This window comes from Daktulosphaira vitifoliae, unplaced genomic scaffold, assembly GCF_025091365.1.
Source record: "Daktulosphaira vitifoliae isolate Bord-2020 unplaced genomic scaffold, ASM2509136v1 Scaffold_3, whole genome shotgun sequence".
Classification (NCBI taxonomy): domain Eukaryota; kingdom Metazoa; phylum Arthropoda; class Insecta; order Hemiptera; family Phylloxeridae; genus Daktulosphaira; species Daktulosphaira vitifoliae.
The window spans coordinates 7,695,356-7,719,631 of record NW_026099574.1 but is presented as its reverse complement, the minus strand read 5'-3'; the positions used below and the strand labels follow the sequence as shown (position 1 = coordinate 7,719,631).

The window sequence follows — 24,276 nt, the reverse complement described above, 5'->3', positions numbered from 1 at the left end:
GTTCTCGCAAAACCATTTTCTATACCCAGTCCCATTCATTGAAACACAATGGATTACTCTACATTAATTCATTATACTATATAAAGAAAACAAATTACATGTCGTGCAATAATATTTCTCTAGATAAGAGCATGTAAGAAGTGGTTCTATACATGAATTACTTTTAATATTGTTTGTTAGCTTCTTTTGTTCACCAAAAACAAATCAAATAACGTAATGAAAAAAATTTTCACAATATAAGAAAATCAACAATTCCCGGAAATATGAGGTGATAAAATATCAGTGATATTCAATGCAAGTTTACGCCCTCTTGCCGATTCTGAATGGATCAGATCATTTTATTTGCATAACGTTAATACAAATGGGAACTTCCAAAATTTTCTTATTCTGTAAAGGACTTAGCTTATAAACCAACGATTAGTAGTAAACGATAATTTCTTTTGATATTAATTTCGTTAAAACCAAAAACAACCATTAGCAACAAATTACACGTTGACCTACTTTCTTACTTCACTGAAATAAGACCCATTTGACAAAAATGTTGTTTCTATTGAGAATAGTTTTTGACAAAAATATGAATTTTATGAATCTTTTAAACTGCGTTTACTATTATTTTTCTTTAGAATATGTTTTTAAATTTTATAGAATATTCTTACAATACATTTATAGTTTAATTGCGTATTTCCATCAAATTATTTGATAGTGCAAAAGTAATAAATTCAAAAAATATATATATATATATATATAAATATATAGTGATACTTTTAATGCTATTTACTCGATTTTTCTCAAAATTATAATATTATTAAGAAAATTATTTTTGGAATTTTTTGATTTATCAGCTATTACTTACTTTTTAATTCATTTCTTATTCCATATAAGGGTGTCAACTTTTTCAAATAAAAATCATACTTCTCTAGCTTATAAAATATAAAATTATTTAATTAAGAAAATAACTGGTCGATAAGAACTTTTGGATCAGTATAACAGGTTTTGTACCTAAATTTTTAAATCTAGGTGGGAGGAAATGTGCGCCCAAGAAGTCTAGTCTATATTTTAAAATGTTAATAACATCCTAAATAATGGTTCAAAAATTATTATTGTTCAGTTATTTTCTTAATTAGATTATTTTTTATTATGACAGTTTTAAAAAAAAATTTCGAAATTTACCAATATTATAAAAATAATCATAGATTTTTGAGGATTTCTTTTATTAACAGTAAACATTTTGACGTATCGGTAATATAAATCGATCCATTAAGAGTTGAAAAAAAGTAAGGATAGACTTAAAAAAAACAAGTAAATGTAAAATTAATACCTTTCGTGCTTCGCACCAAAGATAAAATAAATTTAATACTCTTATGAAATATAAAGGATGAATTTTAAAAAGTAATTCATAACTGACGAATTAAAAAATAATTTTCTTAGTATAATTATTATTTTGAGAGAAATTGTGATTAGCTAGCCTTAAAATATTCACTAGTATACAATTTCATTTATTAAAAATACTGCCTTTCATTTTTTTCATTAAATATTTTTTATAAATATACAGTTTAAAATTTGATTTATTTTTATGAATCATAGTTTATTGTTATAACAAGTGATTTCTAAGAGTAAATTTATTAGTAACTTTTGAAAGTTAAATGGTAATCTGACATTTTTTTACTATTAAACGGAGGATGTACTAAATAAAAATTTGACTGATCAATAAACAGTTTTATATTATTACTCTTTTAGATATTAGCATTTGAAGATTTAGAAAAGGCAAGGAGTTGGGGGTTTGTTTAACTACGTTCTATTTTTATCATAAGGTACAGATAAGAATTCTTTTACATTTGGCACCCCTTACAAATGTAACTAAAATTATATTAAAATCATTCTTCATTTAATAATAAAAAATAATAATAGGTTACCATTTAACTTTGAAAGTTACCCCTAAAATATATCCTTAGAAATAATTTTTTTACAATGAACATGATACTTACTTACTATAGATGTATAAAAATCGATTTATAAACTGTTTATTTTTATGAAAAAATCATTATTTAAGGATTAAAGGGGCGCAGTATTCTAAATAAATTACACTGTAATTATATAAATAATTTATGTCCTTTAGTTAACTGTTGAATTAAGTTTCATGTTATTTATCAGTATAATCTTAATTGATGGACTATGTTATACATTTTTTATAAGTATAAAAAAAAAGATAGAAAAGATCAAATAATGGTTGCCTGGATTATACAAATGATAAATATTTTATAACCACTTTAATGGATCCGTTATATTTTTGGTATATATAGTAATAGATTATTACTATAATTTAACTACCTTCGTGAATTTTCTTTTTACTTTAATATGCATATACACACGGTGGAATAGATCTAACTGTCACTCTTGTAACTTTTGTTCCAATAATTAATAATTTCTCTGTAATTTTTTTTAACAACTTTTACTTCTTAGACTACATTAAAAGTATATGTTTATTTTTCATTTTTAACAATAAAAAAAAATAATTTTATTTAGTTTTTATTAAATTGTTACCAATCCATCACATTTTTTATAAGAAAATCTTTAAAAAGAAATACTTTTTTAAACAGCGAAATGATTATTGGTTCACAAGTTACAAGAGTTAGATCTGTTCTTCTCTGTATAATGTACACATAAGTTTATTATTACGTTATTATTATTATTTAAAAGCGTTGTTAATCTCACTTTATTTGATAACGGTGTTTTAGAATTTCCAATAGAGATGATAAATTATTTAAAAGTTAAAATAGTTAATCAAATTTCATCCGTATAAAAAACACATTTTTTTGTTTGTGTGTTTAGGATTTCAGTGTGAATCTATTGTAGACTATTTTTTACTTTTAAATGGCAATAAAAAACACTAAATTTGCGCGGAAAGACAAAATTATTTGTACATCACGTAATATTTAAGTGTGGGTTAAAGTGGGTAATAGAATAATAGCTAGTAGATACACTTTTGTATATCAATGGTCAGGTGAAACTCATAGTAGGGGTATTTTAAAAGCTGAAAGTTCTCAATAGCTTAGATTATACACACAATAGTATTAGAGTATAATAGTTTAGTGTCCAAAGGCATGTAAAAATATCACTTCTTAGGTTTACGCTCTTGCATGATTAACAAACACAGATAGCTCTACCATGTGCTCATATACACAAAACTTCTATTTTGGCACGTGGTATAACAATCATTAATCTTGTCTTGTCCAAGAATTCCAACAGCATACACAATAAAGCGTAAAAAGGGGACTGCCGTCTGATCAATTACCTTACACAGCTACCCAACCCGACTGTTCCATTACTTCAATAATACCCGTCGTTTATACTTTTCCGCTGCTATGAGTTTTTTCCTGACACTGTAAAATTATTTGCGACAAATCTTAATGGCTCTAATCCTCTATATGGTAAAGTCGATCGATATCTACTTATTTTTTAATATGTAGATATTTAGTATTATGACCTACTATACTAATTTAAACTACCAAAGAAAAACGTTTAAAATTAAAAAATCGTCAACGTTTTAAAATTCTTTAAAAAATATTTAATAATTTAAACTTTATCTTTGTGTACGTCAGTTGTACTTTTAAACCATTGGTATTGCACTATACAAGAACTTGAATAGTATTACAAAGAAATCGAATAAGGTATTTCATTGCATTATTTACATTGGTGTGGTTAATAATTAATAATTTATATATGTATACATACTTATTTTACAACGTCTAGTTCAATTAACAATAATGATTACACTTAGATTGCTGTTGTCGTATCGTTTATGTTCGTGTTTAATTAATAAAACCGTACCTTCATAAGACGTCAATTCATTTCTTCTTGGCATACTATTTATAATAATGATCACGATTTTATTTTTAGAACGTATAAGTTTCATAGTTTTGTGCTGCTCGTCATTATACACGCCAACGCAGTAGATGTGCGGTATATTCCGCCAATTAAAATCTACGTCCGCCGGTTCTGGCACATTCGACTTCCGGCACCTTTCTATACGCCGAGTATAGTTCACATAATTCATACCTCTATTAAAATTATCCATAACGTACACGTTAAATCGCATTTACTGGCGGTGATTATCCGGCCTCCGAAAGGTCCTGCAAAAACGTTATACTATCTTCACCGGATCCGAACAAAACAGTATAATTGGTTTGCCCTCCCCCCCCCGTGTCAACACAATTGCAAAAATGTTACGGAAAATTGTCATTTTTCTACATTTATTTTACTTTTATAATTTTTCGACTAACCTAAATACGTGGTAATACATCATACAGTTCATTTTATCTATACCGATTCCCTTAAACAAACATGGTTGTTTTGTTGAATGAAGATAATTTTTAACGTGAAAAATAGACATTTTTATTTAGAGCTAACGATAGAAAAGCTTAAAGCAAGTAATTTTTGTATGCGTACCTTGTAAGCAAAAGGTTAATATCTTTTTCTAGTTACAATGTGTGAAATTCTCAATCTAGCTTTTCACGTTATCACTTTTTTATTTCTATTTATGAAAAATAAATTAATGGACGATACCAGCAGTATTTTAGCAGAAAAAATTTAAGAATAATATTCGTTTATACGAATATTAAATACATTTTTAAAAGTTTCAAATTGAAATTTACTTTGTCACAATAAAAAATAATGAAATATTTTCTTTTTAATGTGATTATTATTATCATATTACCAAAAATATGGTTGTCATAAAACCACTATGATGTACAATGTTCATCAATTAATATGCAAATTTTTTAAATACCACAATTTATTCAAAAACACAAACGAATTTAAATGATTTTCTGTGAGATGAGCTTCTCAGAAATAATGAATTCAACTGAATTGCTGGGAATTATAAGTGTACTCGTTAGTTCAATACTTTCGTTCATTTATATATGTTACTGTTTTACAACCAACTATACTTTGCTTTAAACTCAACCAGTCGTAGCCGTTTGGGTAACTCGTGTGTAAATTTTATACTCCATTTAAATATTACTACATAAATCGCAAATTTAACAACTCAGTGTTTGTTTATTTTATTTGCATGAATTTAAACGAATTTTTTTCTTTATGATTTTCATTGGAGAAAAGTACCAAATTCAATTATCTCGATGTAACAAACTCTTTAGGAATAAAGTATTCCATGAAGACATAGTTTATTTTTGAAAATTTAAGTGTTTTAAAGTAATAAAACACAAATTGTTTTATTTTGCGACAGAAATAACTTTTACCAAAAAAGAATTTGTAAATTTTGTAAAATTACTATAGCTTTAATGTTACTTTCTTAGAAATCGTGGTGAGATTAAACATTCTTTATTTAATTTTTATGGCTTGCTAACTAGATATAGACTATTTCTATGGAGTTTCTTTGTATTAAAAAAGTAATATCCATTTTATTTTTACAACACCGAAAAATTCTATTTTATCTTTTTCTAGTTCTTCTAACGTAACCCATACCCGCACCAATGTAATACGAGAAATAAATCAGCTAGTTCCCAAAGGTACGAAAATTTAAAATCTACGGGCTATAAAAGACGTGTGTGTATGTTAAAATAGGCAACAGTGTTGTAAAAATAAAAAAATCAAGAAATGCTATTTTTTTGCATACCGAGGGACCTGGACACATACAGATAACTAGATTATATAGCCCAGGACGATCGTTTATATTTTTTTATAATCTGGTATAATACATATATTCCACTCTCTACGCTATTGCTCACATCAATTAAAATGTCTACACCAAATAATAGTTTATATTCATTATAGTCAACATTATACTAAATCGGAAGTGTAATTAATTACACTGATAGCATTTTTTTTAAAATAATGTTTTTATAACATTATATTTTAAAATTATTATCTGCGTTATTATATATATATTTTCTTTGTTGTCGTTTACTTAGAACTGACTGACCAATGTCTGACATCAACAATGGACACGCCAATTAACCTTGATTAAACAAAAACTTCTAAAATGAAAAAAATGTGACTGACTATAGTTTGTTTGCAAACATATTGTATAGCACAATAAATTTATGAAATAATTACAATGTCTATACATTTTGTATAATGCTTAGTGAGACTAAGTACCATCCTGCCACCCAAAGGTCTGACGCAACACTAAGAGAATATTATGATATAGTACTTCTTTAGAGCATTTTTATAGTTTATTTTAATGCGATTAGAACATATCTTTTAAATCACAACGGCCCTGAGAAAATTTGTGTTACATTTGTCGACGAGAGTTTTATTGAAGTTTATACTAAGTGCTTACTTGCTTACGTTCGAGACTACGAGTGCTGTCCATTCCTTGTCCTCCCTTTTTGTCATCACTTTTTTTTTACTTTTGCTAACCTTATCCACATTTTGTCTGCGACGCATATATGTTTTAAAAACTTTTTCGATGATAGCTGTGGACTGGACTCTTGACCAACTTACAAACTCCTTGTGTCTTTTTGTTGCATTGTGTAAAATACTTATTCCTAGTGACTACTCTTAAAATACTTCACTTTGGTAAAAACTCAGTCTATTGTCGTACAAATTGTTGTGTATAGGTAAAATCTTTTTTTAAACTTTTGCTTTTTACATATACTCAATATAATTAAGGTATCATTTTCAATGATCTAATATATTAGTATATGCGTGATCTAATTATCACTAGAATTGTGCTGGAGTTCAAAAAATTGTTAATGTCTCTTGGATCCTTATAATAATGGATTTTTGAAAGTTTTGTCACAAATTCTAACAATTTCAAAGGTTTACCCGGAGAACTTTTTAAATTATAAACATACATTCAATATGTGTGTTAATGTAACGATCAACCATTGGAAACTAATTCAACACAAACGACTTGGGTTCTTCAGTCCTCTTTATTAAAATAATACTGACAGGCTGTTGTCTTAATGTTTCTTTCCAAAGTTTCTATAAACTTTTTGTAAACGCCAATTTAAAATTCTTGTTTTGATTATTTTCTTGATGTTCTGATTTTTTTTTTTTTAGTTTGTTTTGATCACAAGAAAAACAATTTAACATTTGCTTTATTGGCTATGAACTCACTTTAGAAATAAGTATAGTTGAAAACAATACCTATTAGTTTACTATTTCAGCGAAAGGCTTGACATTAAACTTAAAAGTACTTAGGACTTAAAGTGTGAGACAGTAAATTAGTGAATACATTTAGCAGAGTATAAAGGAGATGAAAATCCGAGAACAAGAGCACATGTGTGCAACGAATAAACGAATTTTATAGCCGACAAGGACAATTTAATTTCAGACTTCATTATTGCCTAATATACTTTATATGATACTTAAGTATTAAAGATATATTCTAATAACATAATTACACAATTATATTCATTTACTTACCCTAAAAATATTTTAAATGATTTATTTTGATTTGTTTGAAATGATCATCCAGTAGATTAAAAATTTAACAAAAAATAAAGAACTCTTATTGCTATGACTCATGCATTACTACTTTTAACTTATGAGTACTATGAAAACTTTATTTTGGGGTTGTTGAAATATTATGTTTTAACTTTTAAAAATAATGTGATAAATTAATTATTAATTTATCCGTTATATTTAATATTATAAAATAATAATATAATAATAATCATAATTGATTACTTGTGGCTAAAATATATTTAAATATTAATTTAAAACTAAAATATATAAAAAATATTTAACTCAAAAAGCCACAAAAATTACTGTAAAAACACGAATACGTATTTCGGGAACAATGTTTCCATGTCAGCGCTAAACACATACTTTTTTTATAAAATTATATCTAGTAATATTTTCCTTTGGGCGTCTGGGTACCGACCGCTTTTTAGTCAAAAACAACCCGTTTTTGTTCCATCAGTACGACGAAACTACTGATGCGATAAGAATTCTGAAAACATATCTAAATTCAGCATCATGTCACTTAGGTATCGGTCAGGCCATATTTTTGATATTTTGATGTTTTTAACCCTTTATTACAGTTTACATTTTCGAATAATTTTAAAATTTTCAAAATAAATTTTTACGTTGAAGGAATCACAATTCCAAGAAAGTCGCCTGACCGATACCTAAGTGACATGATACTGAATTCAAATTTGTTTTCAGAATTCTTATCGCATTAGTAGTTTCGTCGTACTGATGGAACAAAAACGGGTTGTTTTGTTCGCTCATACTAATGTTTTTTAAACAGTAGCTGTTATAAGTGACATGCTCGTGCGCGTATGTGCGTTATCCGCAGCAGTTATTTTATTGCCCATTGGTTGCAAATGCATACTTGATATTATACCTGTATATATGATATTTGATTATTTACTTCTATCTTATTTTCAAAGCTATCATTACGTAGTAAGAAACAAATTTTGTTGTTGTATTCCTATATAAGTGTCGCTAAAAAAATGGGGAATCATAAAAAAATATCGCTATCAAAAAAAAAAAAAATATAGAGGTAATATATTAATATTATATAAGTGGCGTAAAAAAAAAAACTGGTGAGGTACGTATATATAAAAATAATTTTCATACACTTTCTTAGTTTCGATAAAAAACTGAGAAAGTATTAGTTTTACTATGATGTGTTTTTTGCTTGTGTCTATCCATATCTGTACCTACTGGACTGTTATTGTTCAACGATATGCCATAAGATCAAAAAATATATCTTGTTGACGTATTTAGCATTATATTTTAATAATTTCCCTTTAAATCTGACACAATAACGTGTTTTTCTTAGTCGCACACTATGTTATCAAACTAGATCTTACACTAAGTAACTGATGTTATGGACTTCCCATAAGAACAAGCTTAATTAGAAATATAAGAACATAGTTTAATTATTTTTATAATCAATTAAAATTTGTGAAATCATGACACGTATATTAGTATTTACAGTGAGACTGGTGCTAAACTATAGTTTTTATACTACATAAAATAAACGTGCGTCGTTATCAATATAATCGTATTGCATCAAAAAGTAATGCAGGTACACAACCGGTTTTGTTATCGACTATAACACGACGAAAATACTACTAATAAAGGGACACTCACACTAATAATCATTTATTTCTCACACCACGACACTGCGTAACATTAAACCACAAAATTGCCTATATTCAACCCCTGAAAAAAGGTCGGTTCCCAGACGCCCTAAGAGCGCGGTGTGCACAATGGATCATTTAGTCGCCTGTTGTCTAGCTACGCTATTAGCTGTTCCCGTTAGTGTTTTTAGTTCCCGGATACGGGAACATTAACTGTGACATACGCCTTGCACTCTTACTGTCTCCTCAGCCATAATTGCATCAGATCGACAGCCGGTGTAAAAATTATGTCAAGTCGTAATGTAAGGACGACATCGAATAGTTGGGATATAGACTAAGTTAATAATTTAGTATTTTTAACTACTAGAGTAATATTAAAAAAAACTTTTCAATTAAATTATAGTAAAAACTAATATAATACATATATATATTAATATTGGAACGTTTTGTTTTTGTATTCATTTGAAAAATAATAAGCTACAATATTTAATTGGACTTCTTTCTAGAACCATTAATGGTCTAATTAGTCTACTAGTTATTACATAAAATTTTGAAAAAAGTATTACCAATTAAAGATATAATTTTATAAAATTTCGTCGTAAGTTCATAGAAAATATTTCAATTTTAAGTGTAGAACTGTACACATACGATGTGTTCTTTAAGATATTTTATTATACTGGGGTACATTCAATATGACTTCATAATTTTCGACAAAATGAAATATTAAATGTTCGTTCTGAAATAAATTTAATAAACACACATTATTATTACTAAGTCTTGACATTCCGTGGGATTCCCGAGAACCACAAATAACATTTACACCAATATATAATGCTATTTCCTACACACATATAAATATATATTCAACATCCGTTATTTTCTATATCTTTGTCCAATTGAAGTGTGAGTTATTATATGCGAACATAACTTAGGTATTTTTCTAAGAGAATTTTTTTTTAATAGCTTTTATTAAACTAATATGATATTTCCAAAAAATAATTATTAATGAGCAGGATTTTCTATTTAAAACATGGTGTATGATTTATGCAGTGTCATGATGTTCTTTATTTATAGTAAAAAAACTAAAAGGTCTTATTTCTTATAGATCTTATATGCATAATAAAACCTTTTAATTCTCATGCCAAGATATATGTATTTCTAAAATCTTAATTCTAATATTAATAAACTGTCTAATTCAATGGATTGTCAATAAGTATGGTTACTTAAAAATAGTTTCACTGTATTTTTATAATACATAATTAATTACATTTATTCATTTTCATTTATTGCAGATAATATTAATTTTAATTGGAGAAAGTATATTATTATCAGGGGAACATACGTTCATGATAATTGCAAGTAGTAAAACATAAAATGGTTTCCATTCGCATTTTTTTTTTTATAAAATCATAACTTAAATTTTTTTATTGTATGTGGTTTTGTAAACAGAATGTAAAACATTTCAGTTTACAAAAATAACTTTAGTTAAGCTATTGTGTATAGGTACATTAACTTTATTATCAATGTTACTTTTTCATTTAGTGATGCATTATTTATTTTAAAGGTTAAATTTGGGGTTAGTGCCAGTTATCATTATCAAATGTTGGGACCCCTGTAGAAGTAGAAATGATGTCAGTAAACCCAAAATGAATTACCTTTAACTTGAATGAGGTTTGTTTAACAAGAGAGCGTTATTTTTGTTATAATGTTTGTGAACAGTTGTAAATTACTTGTAATAATTCGCTTAGACCAATAGAATTAAAAACTATTTTAATGCTTTACCGATAAATTCAAATAAAGTTTGACAAAATCATATGTTTGAAAAATGCCTCAATGAGATTATATGTTATTACATACCAGTGGCTCTATTCTATCTAAATTAATTAAATAAATGTTTATTTATAAACAGATAAGAATTATTTTAACAAAAATGGAGAATATAAAAATCCAACATATTTATACAATTCATTTATTCAATAAAAATACATTTCTACAGTAAACATTTGAAAATTTTCCACATATTTATTTGTTGTATATGGTTTAGCTGAAGTTTTATTAGTATTTAGTTATTATAATTTCATTTGTTTTGTATAGTGCGCATAAAAAAAGAGTATTCAATTGATTTTTAATTTATTGAACCAAAATATACTTTTATATTTTTAATATTAGAGGTATATACTCATTGTGAATTAGGGGTTGGGTTTTTATGAAAAAAATTTCATTGAAATAAAATGGTATTATTATTACAAATCAAAGTTTAGTTGAGTTTGAATATGTGCTACAAACACGCAGGTGCTTAAACATAGATTTTCAATAAAGATTATAACGGGTAGTGTTATTCATTTTTATTTTAGTAGCAGTCTAATGTGCTTTAATAATTGTGTCATTAGGACATTTTCGATCAGAAAATCGATTGTTTTCAAAAAATTTTGCAAAAGCACAATATACAAAATATTGTTTACCAGTTAAACGGATACTTCGATAGCAAGAAGTTTCCAAAAGTTACTGACAATGAAGTTCATATTATCTGTAATAATACTGCAAGTATAGCTGAATGATAAATGTATTATTGCCTTTGAAAAAAACAGTGAAGTGACAAGAATTTAATTTCAACAGATTGAAAACAGTGTATAATTTTTAGATTTCAATGAGGAAAATATTAAGTTACTATCTATATGAATTATTCGATATATGTGTTTGAGCATAATATCTCATAGTTTTATATGGTTTACAAAGTGATTCAAAAGAATATTAAAAACATGAAGTACAAGAAAAAATTGTTAAAAAATATCCTATACACAATATTATTTTAATGCATGCAAATACGTAGACACGTTCTTATGACTCTGGAAGTCATACTCCTCAACTTAAGAATATAAATATAAATTGTGCTCTAGGCATAATAAAAATAGCAACTCATCTCACAGTCTGGGCCTTAAATATACTTGCGTCCACAGGAATTGTGCATAATATTTATTTACATAATTTGTATACCAGCTTGAAACATCAGATGATTTATTGCGTTTGCTGATATTATTGATAAATTATGATCATACATAATGTTAATGACAGCTACTCTAATTATTGTGAGAGAATATATTTGAATTATTAAACCATTAGATAGACATTGTGACTTATATTCATAAGCATTAGTCGTTATGTAATGAGTAGAATATGCATTGAAAGAATTCTATACATATTGTATGATGTAAAATTGACGAACTTCCTTTAAAACATTCAAACATTGTAATCATTCAATTTTTTAAATGGTATTCATGGGTGTTATGGAGCAAAATCTTAAATTTGGTCAACCTAACTAGAGATAAATGCAAATTAATTAATTAACCTTCATAGTTTTTATAGCTTAATTTATTTTAATCATCAAGCATATTATACAAAAAAACAATGTAATAAATCGAATACCAGAAGCAAAATGAAAATTCTGTTCAGTTTTTATTTCACATATAGAATAAAAATTAAAAGAAATATCTATAGTTTATAAGGAATTACTGCAAAATTCTAATCTAGGTGGCAATATTGAAATTAAATCTATCAATAGTGTAGTATAGCTAAAATATTTCATAAATCACAAAAACGTATTTTTAGTTTGAAAAATAATTATTGTAATTGTTTATAAGTAATACATTCAGCCTATGAACTGTAGATATCTTTTTACCTAGACATGTCGAATTGATATTAACAATGCGCATGGACACTAATTTAAATGTAATTTTAATTGCAAACATCACAAACTTTTGAACAGCGCTTATACAATGGTCGTTTTGAATAATTTATTAACAGTAAAGTCGAGGTTGCATAACATTTTACGTAGTACTCGTCAAATAAAAAGCCACTGATGACTATAAAAACTTACTACGCACACTTGATATACCGATTAATTATTTGTGTCACGAATAAGTAAAACGTACAGTGTAAGAGAAATTATTAATGCAAAAATCAGGTGTTTTAAAATACACTCTAGCCTTTGCTGGCATATACAGTGTAATAATAAAATAAAATAATTTACCAAAAGCGTAGAAAACTCTTTGTTTTATTATTTCTCGCACACGATCAAAATAATTATACGAGATTATGCTACTTTAAAAAACGAGTTAAGTCATTTATATTTTTACTTTTTTTATTTACATTTTTTTATCACTCTTTAAAGTTCTAAAATAAAAGAATTGGTCATATCTTATAGCATGTAAATATTATTCTGTATGATGATAATAAAATACTATAGGAAGTTATTAAAAGCAGGTATTGTCCCCAATTTTGGTATTAACTTTAAATAAACTAAATTCGAAACTTCAACTGAAAAAACTTCGTCTTATATTTATGACTTTGATCCTTCAAACAAAATTCGGTGATGTTAAACATTAACAATTGGTATTTTAAATCAAGTCACTTTAAACGTAACTAACATTTTTCAATAACAACTGTACTAAAAACAATTGTACTCTTACTATGTTTATTTATTCAAATAATACCAATTATATTAGAAACAAAACTTAATGACTTTATGTCTATCAATCTTATAACTTTATTGTTTTCCTTGATATTAGCAAAAATACAATAATTATATTCATTTTGTTATTTTTCGTAATTACAAAAAATAATATAAAACATATTTTAAATATAGTTCTATATTGTAAAGATTGATTAAAAAAAAAAAAAGTATAAAATGTTATGTAGATGATAAGTTATCAGTTAGATCTGTTCCACCCTGTATATGTATAAAAGGTATTCCTATAAAATATTTATACAATAGCTATAAATTATGATGAACTATGAAACATTATGTATAAATGACGTGAAGTTGAACAAAGTTTTTTCAACAACGTTGATATGACTAAGTGTATAAAATTTTACTTATCCATATTCATAGGTATTAAAAAAACTTGATATTTTAAAATTAGCACGTTTTTAAAATAAATGATCTCAAAAAATATCATATTGTTCATTGTGGTGACATTTACCTGAATGATTGGCCGTTTCAGTATACAAAAGTAATTATACCAACCGCTATGTATAGAATCATTGTACTAATTAACTAACTTTTTATTTCCACCTTATGTATTATATACAACCACAAACCTGCCTAATTAAAACTTATTAATTTTATTAACTCACCACCAAAACTCATATTGTTTAACTTTATAAACTTTGAATAAAACTACTCGTCTTTTATGAGTCGATTTGAATTTTATATATATTTTCAATAAATATATTATAACAAAAGTTTCTTATTTTTAAATAAAAATATATTATATAAACCCTATGTGTAATTACTTCTCGGTATTAATATTTAGTTTTAAATCAATTAAGCTTTGAAGTAAGTAGTCTTTGCTGAATTTTCTAATGGAGAAACTAAAATTATAATTTTTTTTTAAATGTGAAATAATGTTTATAAAAAGAATGGTCGAAATTTAAAGTATTTAAACATATTATGTTAACTTTAGATTTCATCGAGTCTTTTTACTTTTATCAAGGGTATATTTGACGTTACGATAAGTCTGTACAATTCCCATTGTATAAATGGGATATGTATGAACTACAATCTTTAGATATCAATCGCAGTAAAAAGTTCTGAGAATACGTGTATATTGTTTTTAAGAGATTTATTTACAAAGTTCATACCAATCGTAGGCTTTTGAATAAGAACTAGAAGTGTTATAATTATAAACTTAAAATAAGTTTAATGTTTTTGTAAGTTTAAAAAAGTGATTTTGTACAAATAAATACAGAATTGTATATACAAACTGTGAAATTATTTATATTAAGCGTAGAAAATGCATAAAGTTTTCTTATATAATCTAATTACTTTTTGATGATTAAGTACATAATTTATTTATTAAATGCTTATTTATTAAATATTAAATCTTCTATTATCTTTCAACAAGAAATACTTATTTAAATTACTATATCTGCTGAGTATAGTTTTTCTAGATTTTCTTTGATTTATTTTTCAAAATTCATTGTTGACTATTTGTACTTCTCAAGCTTTATCAATTTCAAAACTTGAAAAAGGTTTTTAATTTGAAAAATAGTCTTGATATTGCTATATTAATGTATGTTTAAATTGTTTTGTATTTACCTTAGTTTTCCCTAGCAAATGTTTATAAAAAGCAGCTGCCAATGAAAAGTAGATTGCTAACTTCAAAGCAACTAATTTGTTGTACACCTTTTAAAAAAATAACTGATCCTTTGAGCATTGCATTTTTTGAAATACCAACATTGTATTATACATTAACATTTACTTAACTTACATATACTTGGCTACAAACATCTGTCGTATAAATTAAATATCATAAATATTCATTGATGTCCTTATAACTTAACTTGAAACTTTATTATAATCCTATATTACTACTTTGAAAAATATGTATTTAAGTTTTTTCCTGATTTGTCAAATTGTAAATTATTTTTACATCGTATGCTATAAAAATAATAATTCTTTATATTTGATAATAGCTTAAATTTAATATTATCAAAGTTATTTTGATTATTTATCTATGATATTAAATAATTTGGTTAATTATTGTTTTTATAACAATTATATCATTAAATTTTGTAGATTTGGCATGGTTAGTGTATTATTATTTACGAATAACTATGTTGGCTGAATACATAATGCTACATTGTTATTTGACTCTTTTTCTTTTGTGTAGTTCATTTTAATACAACAGTATTCTCCTTGACTCTATGATTTCTCGATAAATTATTAATTTTTAATAAATACTTAATTTTTCAATTTATTTATATAATAATAATAATCATATTTGTTATTACTTTAGCACAAAAAAGGAGAGAAACTAAGCTCTGTAGCATAATATTTAAAAAATAAAGATAAAATAGATTTAAAAGAAAATTATTTTTTTGGTACTTAAATTCTAATGTATATTTTATTGTCTATTTTCCAATTGATTTGCTTAATACTAAAGCGTCAAAAGAAGTTTTAGAGTAATTTTATGTTTATATTTTACCGACGTAATGAGCAAACGAGAAAAGTATAAAAGGAAACTGAAGCAATTAAAATTATCTTACAATTACAATAAATACACCATCAATCCGTTTCATTGGCTCATTGGACGATTTCAGTTTATGCAATTAGAAATGAACTACTAAAATTCTATATAATTATGCTTTACTCGCAGTTTTATTAATATATCAATTTTAATTATTCTGAGAAAAAAAAACATTTTGTGGTGCTTGTTGTCTGATGTAATGTGTTATGCATAACCGTATTTTGTAATTTTCGTATATTTTTTAAAAATTTTATCTCAAGGTTGTTATCAATTACATTCTTATTGATCCTCGTTTTTTCTCTTTTGTCGTTTTAGAAAGTTCTCGTTGAAAAGCACGCATTTGAGGGGTCTCAGGTGACATACATTATAATACCCTTAGGGGAAAAACTACAGGTGCACCAGAATTGGTGATTAAGTATTATTTCAAATCATTTTTTTCAGCACCTCCTGCATAATTAATATTTTAATCAATGGGATGTGATAGGTTGTAATTTTAAATATACTCAAAATTTTTTGTGAATAATTTAACGAATATGTTGTAATATATAAAATTCTGTTTAACAAATGATTTTAAAAGATGAATATTAAAAAGTTTAAAAATAATCATTAATACAACTATTGTTTCAATGTTCTTTTGAATAAGAAATCTTTTACGAATGATAACAGTTTATTCTTTGTATATAATATGTTATACATTATAATTATTTGTTTGAAAACATATTTTAATGAAAAAAAATATACTTTTCATTTTTTTACTATATATGACAGCAGAAAAAATATTTACGTTAACATCATATTGAACAAAAACATCTATTAATAGAAATGTATTGAGACGTATAATGATAAATGATTTTTCATTTCATAAAATAATAGTTTATATACTTAAAAAAAGTACATTGATTTATTTTAAAAATTTTATAAAGTACTTTAATTTTACAAATCAAAAACTATTTCAATTAAAACTCAATATTCTTTTTTTCAATAAGTATTCCTATTTTTTTTTTTATTGAACAACAAGTTAGGAGGTTATTTTAAACATTTTTCATTTAAGAATTTTCGTTAGAAATCCCGTATAGAATGTGAAAGAAATCATTTACTTCTTTTAAAATTTAGTAATTCGTTCATAACTGGTGATTATTTAAAAGTGACCCTTCTTTTTAGAAGAGAATTGTGATTATTATGTAGACAACTAAAATGAGTAAACATGGTTGTTTAAAAGAATATGAATAGGCATTAAAAATAAATATGAATGTCCTTAAGTGTGTTTGAGAATGTAGATTCTTGATTATAGTCATAGAATACATGATCGTGATCGGCACATCAACGACACAGATTCGGTGCATGTGAATGTGATGGAAACCGCTTAATCCTGTCAATTTGTCGCGTTGAACAAGAAATGGTTAGTGTCGATTGGAAAAGAAAACACGTAAACAGTTTTATTATTCTGATATTCGAGTCGACTACTTATTTTTATGAAGTAGTCCAGATGAATGTAAAATCAAGTGTTTTTTACCCCATTTTTCCTGCGTTTGCTTAAAGTATAAAACTCTAATGCATTGGTGACACAATGTTCGATAAAATGTATCAATGTGATACGTGATCACATTTTAATAATTCGTTTTGATTTTTCTTCTATTCTTTTTTTTTTTTTTTTTTTTTTAAAGACTATTCATGTAGAGGTATATTTGAACGTAATACAAAATTGTTAAGTCAATAAAAGTCTTTAAATGTCTGCGACAAATCCTAAAGTATGCATAAGCAAAGAAAATACCGATATGATGATTTTATGCAGTCTTGGGATTTTGAAATTCCCCAATTCCAGCTTAAAAACGTTGTCAATAAAATCTGAAAATGGCGCTTGTGTGTTTACACACACCTGAAATGCTTTTGGTAGTAAAATATTAGAGCTATTATTCTATATTATCTTTGAAATAAAATTCACCGCTAAAGACCTGGTTTTTTAAACGAAAATATCTTATTCATACAAACACCTTAAATATCACGGAGAAAATAATGGAAAATTTGTCAAGTTGCCTTGGCGGAACCTTAACGACAACACTGATCCGCTTTGTTTGACACAAAAAGAGGAAAACGAGCAGGGTTAGCCTACTGATGCTGTCGCTCAAAAATAAATAATCTAGTTTATCTAAAAATGTCTGTAAATGCCTCAACTACAGGCTCGTGCTTTTCTGTGATCAAATAGAAAAATAATAAACGACTTTGCAAAATTAAAATGCATCTTTTTTTTGAGATCTTACATTACAATATGACTGCAAATAATATATTTATCTTGGTTTTATTTTACTACGATCTAGACACGTTTTTTATCTTATTAAGTTGTACCATAATATATTAACTCGGGTGTATACTTTCCGTGTTAGTTACAACTATATGGCATTATTGCGAACACGTGACCGTTTGTTGAAATGAGATTGCAAAGGGGATTCGCTTGCCCAGTGGTCACGGACGTAGTATACCTATCGAATATTTGTCATGAAAATTTTACTCTATATATCGCGGAATCTCGTTTTTTGTTTAGGGTAACTATAATCAAAATTCAAAATAACAACTCCGCAGTTTATGAAACCCTTAGGCCCTTAAAACTTGTATTTACTGTAACTTGTACTTAAAACTTGTGTTTATATATAAAACATTATTAAACAAAACGCAAACATATTCATATGCTAAAAATTCTGTTGTTCTTATTTTCGATAGTAAATAATTAGTTATTGATCGTTTTTGCTTGCTGCATTGTAACGTTATTGACAATTATAATTTTTGCATTTAATGACGTATACAGTGACCTATTGTTGCTCGTTAATAGCTGTGTTACTAGTTCTTTAACGAACCCGTGAAGAAACTGTTTTTTAATCTATCTGGTAAGTCGTTGCTTGAAAGATATAATATTTTGGAAATATTCCAGTTGATCTATATATGTGTTATCTTTTAAACCATTGTACGTTATTTTCCCAAATAAATATCGACAATCCAGAAGAATAAATATACATATCTCAATCTTAAGACTTCTATAATCAATAGAATTATATTCTGAACATAAAAAACAATAGTTATCTATATTGATACGTTGGATAAAACAATATCCGTGATATTTTATTTTTAATTTATTTCAGTTCATTGAGTTGAGAATAAACTAAATTTTTAACAATACAACTATATTACTTACGTGAAATCATTAGAAATTTCAGTCATAATATTTAAATTAAACCAAAAATGTTTATAGTCAAAAATAGTTACATAATTTTCATGTTTTAAAATTATTCTCAGATTTATTAAAAATTACAGTATTATAGATACAATAAGATTTAATAAATAGTAGAATCACTCCCTAAGATTTTCAATGTTATTAATATTTTTAGTATTTAAAATAATAATTATTTTAACAATTATTGTTATCGTTTGTGTTATATTTTGAAAGATGATAAAATATAATTTTGTCATCACATATCAAGTTTCTCTTGAGTTGTCGCAATTTATCAAAAACAAGAATGTGTTTCTAGGGCTAATTATGTTAAACACGTATAATATAATTATTAAATTAAGTTACGAGTTCAAGTTGAAAAATTTCTTATTTTGTTCATTTAAAGCTCATTAAAAATAGGCTTTCAAAGTTTGGGCGGAATTTAATTTAATATGTAAAAGAAACCTAAATAATCTTTATAATTTTTATATCAACATTTTTTTTATTAGTTGTAAACTAAGTCTATTATAAAATATTTCTTTAGTGAAAGTCTAGCAGCAGTTTTAATAGTATTAATTTAGTTAACACTTTATTAACTGGCTTGAAGTTTAATTCAATTTTGACATATTGTTTTGTGGATAAATTTCTAACTGCCTACAAGCTAGCGTAAAGCAAAATAAACTTCTTAATAAATACTTGATTAAGTTGTTAACTATACTACACATGCCATGTATTACTTAGTTGAAATATTCTATGATTTATTTTTATTTGTATTTGAAATATTTTCATGTAACTAATTTAAAATTTTTGAAGAAATAAAATATGTTTTGTAAAATCGATTTAAATCACAGCTTTAAACTGCAAAACATTAGGATTACACAAAAAAAAAAATTATAATTAATGTTTGGCTTGTTAATTTGTTTAATTAAAATGATTAATGTTAAGGGAATTTAACTAGACGAATTCTGAATCAAAATCCAGTTAATATTTTTATAATTTTTTTTTTTAATTTATGTGACAATATAATTCTTTTAATGTTTCTCGTTATAATTTTTATTACGAATTCGCTTTACTTGACATTAAAATCAAATACAATAAATTAATATTAAATGTTAAATAGTTTTAATAAAAAATAAACTAATTTTACTTTAAAATTCTGTGAAAAAACAATTATTTATTTAAAAAAATAAAATACCAATTAAAAATAAGATGTCTTTGATTATTCTAAAAAAAAAAGCATTGTGGAAGTAATCGAAATTACGTACTGAGTTAAATGACAATTTATTCTCGAGATAATATTCATATATATATATATATTATCTTAATATTTCAGCTATTAAACAAATATTATTCTAACTTTTGTTAATAATACATATTACTGTGTCTATTTATATTTAAAATAATGTAACCCAAAATAATATTTTTCTTCAGTTTGTCAGTTAATTTGTTGATTATTTTTAAAATATTTCAATTTGGTTTAATACTTCTGCGTAAAGAAAAATTAGGTTGTTTTCAAAAAAACTAATAACAAATTAATATCGTAGCAAAGCTATTGTTAGACCAATCATTTTTAGTGTAATTTTAAAAAGAATAGTATAAATCTTTACCAGTATAAAACTATCTAGTTAAGAAAATAACGAAAACTCCTCCAAAACTTTCAGTTACTTATTTAAAATTTTTTTAATTTCTTTGGTATTTCATACAATTTTTATATTCCATACACCTAATGAATGCATTTAAATTAATTTGACTAATTATATATTTGTAATTGTTAATTATTGTCAGTCAAAATAATCTAAAAATTCTATAATTAATATATAGTATTGTTGAACGTTTTAGTATCTCAAATCATATTACAATAATATAAATGACATGTGATTAAAATCGTTTAAATGCTTTTAGAATAAGATATATTAACAACTATTTGTAACTTTGTTGAAACATTTTATCCTTTAAGCAAAATTAATTACATGACATTTTCATTGAAGTAAATATCAAAACTTAAAAATTATTAGATTCCTCGAATTTGTTGTTCTAGTTACATAACTCAACAAAAAGACTATAAGATCATAATTTATTATGGAAGGTTTGGTTGGTAGTTCAATAAAACTATTTTTTGATATTTTCTTGCATCTAATTTTATTAGAAAACAAATTAAAAATTTACTAATATTTATTTATTATTTACTATGTTTGTGTAAATTAAACTATTGAATAACTAAATAGAAAATTGTTATACTGTTTATGTAATGTTTCAAATAAGTAATACATTTTAAACCACTAGTACAAATGCAAAATATTACATCTGTAAAGTTTTTCACAAAGCTCATTGAAATATTAAAGTTTTATTTTTATCGTGAATATAGTTTGATTTAATAAAGAGCCTTTAATCGGTAAAAGCTGACAAATTTTTACATAAAAAAATAGGTAAACAAACATAATATTAATTCAATATTATGTTCAATATACTTCAATCGTTATTGACCTAATTTTTCTACTGAAAAGTCTACTCTAATTTTACATATTATGTAGTTGATTTTATGGAATTCATTTAAAGCTGTTATAAAATCACTTGTTAGTAACAATATGTATACATAAAATGTATAAATTACTTTTATTAGACGAGTTAACCAACTAGATTATGGAATATCTACTCTCATAATTTTTAAAAAAATTTTTGTGAGTATGTAGACCGTAAAATATAAAATAATGGACAATTTTATTCACATAATATATTAAGAAAAGTTTTCTCTGCTAGTCAAAAGTTTATAAAGTACATAAAATACCCTTTAATATTCGTCAATGTGTCATATTGTGCACTGTTGGTCTGTTTAGGATGAGTGTGTATATGTTCGAGTTAAATAAAAACTCGAATTCTTTTTATGTGCCAAATGCAAACGGAATCCTTTAGGGGTCGGGATCATTAAACGAGTAATATGCGTGCCAACTTGTTGAAAATTGTTGTGTGAGGTGAACGTTATTTACCTACCATAAAAAATCTTTAGTTGAAATCAAGTGATCGGTATTGGGTTGGCAACAAAATCAATCAAACCATGGGTTTACACAAGAAGAAATAGACAATTAATATAAAATCCAATAACGTGATGAATGAGAAGTAATACCTTTGAAAATGATTTTTTCGAGTTAAGAATTAACAATAATTTACTAATAAATTTCCGTGATCATAACTAAGAAATTCATCGATGATATGGGTAAAGTTTTTATAATTTTATTCACTCATTAGTTAATACGAAATCAAACTTATCGTGACCCCCTTTGGACATAGTTATAAATAAATATAAATTTTTTTTAATGAACTACAAATAAAAAACATAATACGAGATGTTCGTTTCACACAAATAATCATTAAGTCGTCTCTTATAAGCCTTGAAACACGCTTTACTTTGATCGGTATATTATGTATTTTCAAAAGTTCTCGAATAATCCAACACAACCCAACAGTTTTTTTTTAAATCTATCGATGACTTATTTAAAAATGAATCGATATCATGAAAGTCTTACAAAATGTGATACAATATGAAATTGTCAATTTTCTAAATTTTGTTGTTACTATAAATATCTATTTATCATGATGATCATTGTTGAACCATCGCACTATATGAGGTACTCCAGCGTTCTTGAACTACCGACGTGCCGGTCGACAAACACGCGGAAGGTCTTTGGACAAATCAATAGTGATGACGAGGGGTGCGCAGGGCACGTCCCCGCAGACGCAACGGCGAGCTATACCTACCCGCCGATAGTACTATGATAGGAGGATGTGTTCCACGAGCACGGCGGAATGCTTTGCCTGTTCGCTGTCTATCGCCGCGCCCCGTCACCACCACCACCGGGGCGCGCTTTGCTCGCGCGAAACCGGGAAAACCGCCACCGCTCCCGATAATATGCGCCGACCACGCCACCAGTGCCGGATCGTCAGCGGACGTGTGTGTGCGCGACCCGCCCGCCAACCAACATTGGATTATTACCAACCGATGACGAATTTTTAAACTTCGTAATAACTTCGCGAGACCTAACTATCATAAATAAAAAATATATATAATACAAAATTGATTTTTTTTTTTAGCAGTTTTCTTTATAGATGTTAATTTTTTTATTGTGTCAGTTTGCGTGTGTGAAAAAAATTAACTTTTAAATTATTAGAACTATTTGAAGTTACCCAAAATTATTTAATAATATAAAATACTAGTATAATTATAAAAATTACGACGATAATATTATTAATCATAGCAACAATGAATTCAAATATAATATTGACAATTACAAATAACTGCAAATTAAAAAAGTTAATTGAATTCTTGTACGTCGTTATAACAATAAGATGTCAAATTTAAATGGCATGTTTGTGTGAGTCTGCATCCGAAAAATTGACAGCGTCGTAGAGATAAGGCACATTATCAGAAAATTGAACTTCAAAACAGAATTATTGAATAAATAATACAAAATCAACGTTAAAGTGTTAAATTAGAAAATCAGCCAATCGAATTTTCGGCCAATACGAACTTTATAAAAACAAAACTATTTATGATAGTAATAATTTATTAATTTTAGTAATACATTTGAGTGGCATTCGCGAAATGAATGTGAATACCACATCGTACTCTGATATTATTGTTATTAAATTCTTTATTTTGACAAAAGCCTGACAACGCAAATTCTGACTGTGTTACGTGTGTTTTGTACGTTTTTTCAATAATATAACGATACCATCAACCACTCCTTCGGTACTCAAAAATACGCTGTACCGAAGTTGATGACATCGGTTACTAAGACAATGATACTTCGAATTAAAGGTAAGTTGAAAGAGAGTATTGCATTTTTGTGACGTTCTTTGTGCATTCAAAGCGAAATCGTTTTACACGTAAATGATACCCAAAAACGTTTAAGTCACGTAAATTATCGGTACCACATTTCCTTTTAAATTACACCTATCTGAAGTTCATTTTATCGGTGCGAAGTATAAATTCTTG

At 26.0% G+C, this 24,276-nt stretch overlaps 1 protein-coding gene across 13 annotated transcripts in view; it reads left to right on the top strand.

The window, feature by feature from the left end:
• Window positions 1-24,276, top strand: part of LOC126901406 (protein unc-13 homolog A) — a 114,438-nt gene that overhangs the window by 62,816 nt on the left and 27,346 nt on the right. Inside the window, exon 1 of one of the 13 annotated variants that reach the window (XM_050677818.1) lies at window positions 23,203-24,099. The exons of 11 other annotated variants lie outside the window; for them this stretch is intronic. The gene's annotated coding sequence lies outside the window, so the exon portion shown is untranslated. Of the gene's footprint in view, window positions 1-23,202; window positions 24,100-24,276 lie in introns of those variants that run through there. One more of the 13 variants, XM_050677817.1, reaches the window with a different exon arrangement.